This window comes from Chenopodium album, chromosome 15 (assembly GCF_948465745.1).
Source record: "Chenopodium album chromosome 15, dcCheAlbu1.1, whole genome shotgun sequence".
NCBI lineage: Eukaryota > Viridiplantae > Streptophyta > Magnoliopsida > Caryophyllales > Amaranthaceae > Chenopodium > Chenopodium album.
In genome coordinates this window covers 14,053,009-14,059,008 of record NC_137848.1, presented here as the reverse complement: position 1 = coordinate 14,059,008, position 6,000 = coordinate 14,053,009, and the positions used below count along the sequence as shown (strand labels likewise).

General features: G+C 32.3%; 1 long non-coding RNA gene across 1 annotated transcript; it reads left to right on the top strand.

The window, feature by feature from the left end:
* The first annotated feature begins 470 nt into the window (after positions 1–470).
* Positions 471–4,962, top strand: LOC145581972 (uncharacterized). The gene is made up of 4 exons (XR_014099716.1): positions 471–683; positions 803–1,096; positions 3,165–3,244; positions 4,594–4,962. It is a non-coding gene; the product is annotated as an uncharacterized LOC145581972 (long non-coding RNA).
* Positions 4,963–6,000: the final 1,038 nt, after the last annotated feature.

Below are 6,000 nucleotides of genomic sequence, written 5' to 3'. Positions count from 1 at the left end.
ACTACTTTATGGATGTAGAAGATTAAGACCTCATTAACTGTAAAAAAAAAAAAGAGTAAGAGAGAAAATGAAATATGAATGATGAGGTGAGAGAATATATAAATTTGTTCATCATGTCAAATGGAAAAATGAATTTACTCATTTATTGTAAATGAGGAAATCTTAAATTTTGATCATTCATGTAAATGAGCAATGAGCAATGAGCAAATAGTATTAAGCCAATTAAAAAAGATCCAAATTTTCAATTTCTTCCATCAAAGAATCCAAGCAATTTCTCTTATTCTCTCAAAGCAAATTTGCAATGTATATACATTGACATATTTTCTCAATCTATAACTCTTCTAAAAGTCCATAAGCCATTTACTGTAGCACAAAATTTGCTCCCAAAATTACTGTTCCTTAGGAACAGAGAAATACCACCATTGCCCTTTGCGTCCTTTGCTGAAGGCTGAAGCACCAAAATTCCAGGGGTAGAATCGTCATATTTGTTTCCTTCGTTACTTGGTGTCCTTGTGTTTGCTCTCTCTTCATTCATTTTCTCTCTCCTCAATTGAAGAGTTCTTCTTCAACTGCTCTAGACCATCTTCAATCGAATCAGAGCAAACCAAAGCAAGCAATCAATCAATCATGCCTTCCACTAATTTGCTCCTCGAAGTACCAATTCATATGGCTTCAATTCTTTTGTAAGTTTTTTCTCAATCTAAAATATCAAATTAATTGAATTGTCAGATTTTCATTTGTTCATACTAATCTCTTTTCCATTACCAATCTAAAATATCAAATTAACTGAATTATGTTGCAGCTTTGTTAATAAGATCTTTCGAGGCTCGAAACTCAAAATTTGTATGTGACCAACTGTTCTGCGAAAGATGTCGGTTTTCCGTCAAAACAGACGATGCCAGAATTTGGGACACCATTCCAACCCGATGCTTTGATTAACCAGTGACCTTTACTTGTCGAATTCGGAAGTTGTCGCCGGAGATGAGTTGGAATCCGCGAAGTCCGCTAATGTTTCCGGCGATGAAAATGATGCTTGGATTTTCGATGTTGTTGAAACCCTTCTCTTTAATTTACCTTATTATGAGCATGGATATGGGTGAGATTTTTTATATTTTGTTTCAATTAAATTGATTGTTTTGTTTTATTTTAGTTTAATTAATTGGACATTGGTATAATTTGATTGATTGATTTCTTTTTGCAAAAAGTTCAATTGTAAGTTTGAACATTCAGATACCTTTCTTGTTGTAACCTGTTACTAAATTTTTAGATGGCAACACCCAAGCACTAATTATGTACAAAAAGTGGTTTAAAACTTGCAAATTTGGCCACTGTCATTAGCTTCATATACGAGTTAGTTAGTTGGGAAAAAAGCTAATGGATTTTTGGTTGTCATTTGGTGTGGGATCTTCCATATGGATGTCTCTAACTCACTATCTTAGGATGTCTAAGATGGTGCTTTACTAGCAACGTCACTTTGGATTAGTCAATATTCTTCAGCAATCATCACCACTAACTCCCATATTTTTACGTGGTAATTAGTTATAATGAAATTAATGAAGGAAATGCTTCCTTCATAGTGATGATACCTCTTCTTAGAACTTCATGCTCGGATTAGGTCGTATTACACTTTTTTTTTGGTTGCTATTCCCTGATACAGAGCATATTATTACCTTACTCCAAACATACTATCTCTGTTCCAGTTTGCTTGAATTAGTTTTGTTTAAATGTTGATATCTACTCGAAGTTAACACGTTTGCATTTCTCTCACTGCCAGAAGTCTGAGCACATGCTATCTAAATCATATATTTTTGGATTTGTGCTGTTCGTTGATTTTGGAATTGTTTTTTCAATTTTGGAACCAAGGGAGTAGAAAATTTAGTTTTTGTGAAACAAACTAGGTATATTTCTCTTGTAGTGAAGGAGAAGTTTGGCTCAGCTTGTGTTTATTTATTTAATCTTCTGTGAATTCACGGTAACTTTTGTTAAGTGGCTGCAATGACAACTGTTGAGCCATTTAAAGGCAATTTTTATATATGTACTGATATTTGTCTTTGAGAAAGATAATTAAAGTGAATAAGCCTCAAAAAACACCATTTGGAAGGTTGTTGAAGTTAGTTGCCCATGCATTAGTAGAGGTATGCCTTCTTTCTTTGCGTTGACCACTTAGTTAGTGTTTGCTATGCGAGTATGTGCATTTTCTATCTAGTCTTTCAGTGTTAAATGTTCACATCCTTCACAATTTGTAGGGACATAATAAGCTGGAACCGAAAGGGATGTGGGAAGACCCTTACGATCGTGCTTCCAACTGGAAGTCCTGTGCTTTTTAATTTGTGTTTTATGTTCATTATTGGTGAAAATTCTATTAATTAGGAACCTTTCTTAGCTTTGTCTTCCTTAAGAAATAGTGATATGATCATCCATAAGCTTATCACTATGAAAGATGTCGCTAAATCGATACTTTATGTGATCACCCATAAGCTTATCACTATGAAAGATGTCGTTAAATCGATACTTTATGTATGTGATCACCCATAAGCTTATCACTATGAAAGATGTCACCTATTTTGTTAATAATTTTCGAATTTTTACATAAGTGCTTTGAATAGGGGATAAAAATACATGTAAGGGGGAAAAAATGCCCAAAAGATATAAAATTCTATTTTAGTTTGTGTGGTTATACTACTTAACAAAGTATTAGTTCCGTGTTTGTTGTTTCTTAGTGTTTTTTTAGCATTTGCTTATTTATGTTGGTTATAAGATATATGGCTTGTGTTACTTTACAAATTACACTAATCAACGGAGCTATAATATAGTGGTAAGCTTGGCATGGTTGGCGGTGGGTTTTTATTAGGGTAATTTGTGTGGTCTGGTCGTTATTTGGTTTTGTCACATGGTTTGTTTGGGTATATCTGTAGTTTTTTAAGGATGGTGCTATAAAGCTTGGTTACATAACCTGATATGTGAGTAGCTGATATAGAATATAATATGGCATTTATATAGGCTAAATCTCAAAATTATGCTATAATGAGGTCGATTATCCTGCTCTTTTTTGCCCATATGTTTTTCTTTAATATAAACATAGTTGTCTGTCTTTATTTGTAAGCTATAGAGTTTTTCTTAAAGGCTTTGCTTTAACTAGAGTTGTCCATCTGTATTTTCGCCAGAAAGAAGCTGAAATCAATAAAGTGAATCAAGATGCAGGGGAGAGATGAGTGAAACTAAGAAACGACGTTAGTTCGAGCAGGTATACATTACATCATTTCTCTTTTATATTGTTCTTATTCTTACTTGAAGCAAAGTTGACATAAAATCCTTCTGGACATTGTCACAAGTAAGATAATTTATGTTTTACTTTTGTTTTATTACGTACATCTTTTTATACCATAAGAATTTGTGATGTGAGTTGCTTTAGTAAATTGTTATTATTAAGTCATTGATCTCCGTTACAGAAATTAACATTATGCATATATTACATCACTTATTAGCTAATATTAACTTTACAAAATGGCATTGATTATCTATTTTGTAAAATCATGCCAGATATCCTTAATTATGAGTTGTATGCCAGGCCATGTCGATGTTGTGAGAATAGATACTTGATGGACAGACACCATTAATTAAGATTAAAATTATTTGGTAATAAAACAATGATTCTCTACAACAAAATAAGGGATTTCAAAACAAAGTCTATAATTAATGAAATTTTATAGTTTGAACTTAACAGAATCTTCGATCCTTTGTCATTGACATATGCATTATTAAAAGATACAAAATGAGAATAGAAGCTTTATTATTTCTAAGAAAAGAAGATAGAAGCTTTATAATTTCTAAGAAAAGAAGATAGAAGCTCTAATTAAGAATAAGTGTATAATATATGATCCGATACAATATTATTAAATAATAAAAAGCATCATATTTATATATAAAAATTGTGGGAAAAAGTAGCAACGGTTTTTGATAAAAGTTAAGGTAGGAGACATTTAGTTTAAACAAATACATCTATTTGGTGCAACAAAAGTAAAGCTAAGGTGTACGTATCTTATGCAATTATTGTAAATATTTCATATATACATAATCAAAATAAATTAAATTACTCTAAACAAATGATTTTTTTTTTTAATTTTATCTATCTAATTATTTGAAATGGAAATGCGAGGGCTAGCCAAGTGAAGATTTTGAAATTGAAATAGTTAATCAAATAGGACATAGATCGTTTAAAAAAAAAACAATAACAAAAAAAATCCTTGATATCTAGATTTTTTAAAGAGTTAGTAGATTGTTGGAACTTGAAATTATATTGAAAATTACTCTATATAAAGGGTAATGCCCTGTATTAGTTTATTGATCAAAGAAGCATTTTTGCATTACAAATACACATGTTGATGGGCTACATGGGTGTTGCAAATGGTTAAATGCACCCCATCATACGCTCCTGGAAAAACACAATTTCACAATAAAAGAACATATAAGCTTATTACAACTCTTAAATAAATACTACGTATAGTTGTGCAAGAGAAACAACTGCAAGCCTGCAACAGAAGGGTAGAGAAGATGATGGTGATATGCAATTGACTCAACTGATTAATTTTACAGAAAAATCATAACAATGGATTCTCCAGCTATAGCTACGAAAGATAACAAGCTATTTAAGGGAGTTGTTGCAGGCGGTGGAACCATGGTGCTCGATCTTGTCATCTATGGTGTTTTACAGGTAGTTTAAACCCTAATTATGGCCGACTAATTTGTAAAACCATTAAATATTAAATGGTTTTGATCAGAGATTAATTCAAGTTGGTAAACTATTCTATATGTAGTTCTTGCCTTGGGTTATATCGCAATTGGGAATTATTAGTCATTGTTTTAATCAACTTTGATGGTCTCTTTTTAAGTTAAATGTTTTTAAAATTGTATCGATTGACTACTGCAGTTTGCAGTTTTTGAATTTCTTTCAGAAGAACATTTCTGATGTTATTGCTTTGCTGATGTCATTTTACAATATTTTGTACTTTCTTTCTTTCTTTGCTGATATGATGGTAAAAAGAATTAGAAGCATCAAGTTTATTAAAACCAAACATATCTTTTGTTTATAGGTATTAATAATATTAGGTATAAAAGTTTGCCTCTGATTTGGATGTATCATTCAACTTTATGTGTCTAGAACAGTATTGTAGAAAATGTTAAAATTGGGTATTAAAGTAAATGTCTATGCATTTTTTTTTTTTTTGTTTTCCCTTCATTTCTATTACAAAAATTGCTGCATTTTCATTTACCATGCCTACAATTATTAAGTGCTAATTACCAACAAAAAAACCTCACAATTAATTAATTACACTTAAAACGAGTCGTTACAAATTAACAATTTAGTGATACCTTGGTACCACGTGCAACGCACGTGTTCATCAATCATGAGAAAGTGAACTTCTTAGAAGCACCTTTAAAATTAAAATTCAAAATTGTGGTAGAATCGTGTTAGTTTCATGAATACATGTTTTTATTTTAATTTTATACGACCTTAGTAGTATATAGTTTTAGAGAGGGGTGGGGGGTGGAAGGGAAGCATACGGAGAGGGAATGGGGAAGAGGAGAGGGAAAAAGATTAAGGGGGGAAAGGGAAAATGAGGATAGAAAAAGATGGGACATGGGAGAGAGAAAGGGAGAGAGTGAGCATCCAAGAGAGAGATACATCTAGAGAGAGGGGGAAGAAGAAAGAACAGTCAATAAAGAGAAAGAGGGCAAGGGAGAGTGGGTGGTCGGGAGAGTGAAAATGGGTAAGTTAAAAGAGAGAGAAAGAGGGCAGGCCAAGAGATGGGATGGGACTTAGAAAAAAGGGAGGGGAAGGGGAGAAGAGACGAATAAGAGAAAGGGAAAGAGAGAGGTTAGGAGACAAAAAGAGAGAGATAGAGGTAAGGGTCTAATTTAAAGAGGAAGATATAAAAAATATATATATATATAGAGGGAGAGAGGGATCGGGATAGAGAAATAGAGTGAGATGGAGAGAGA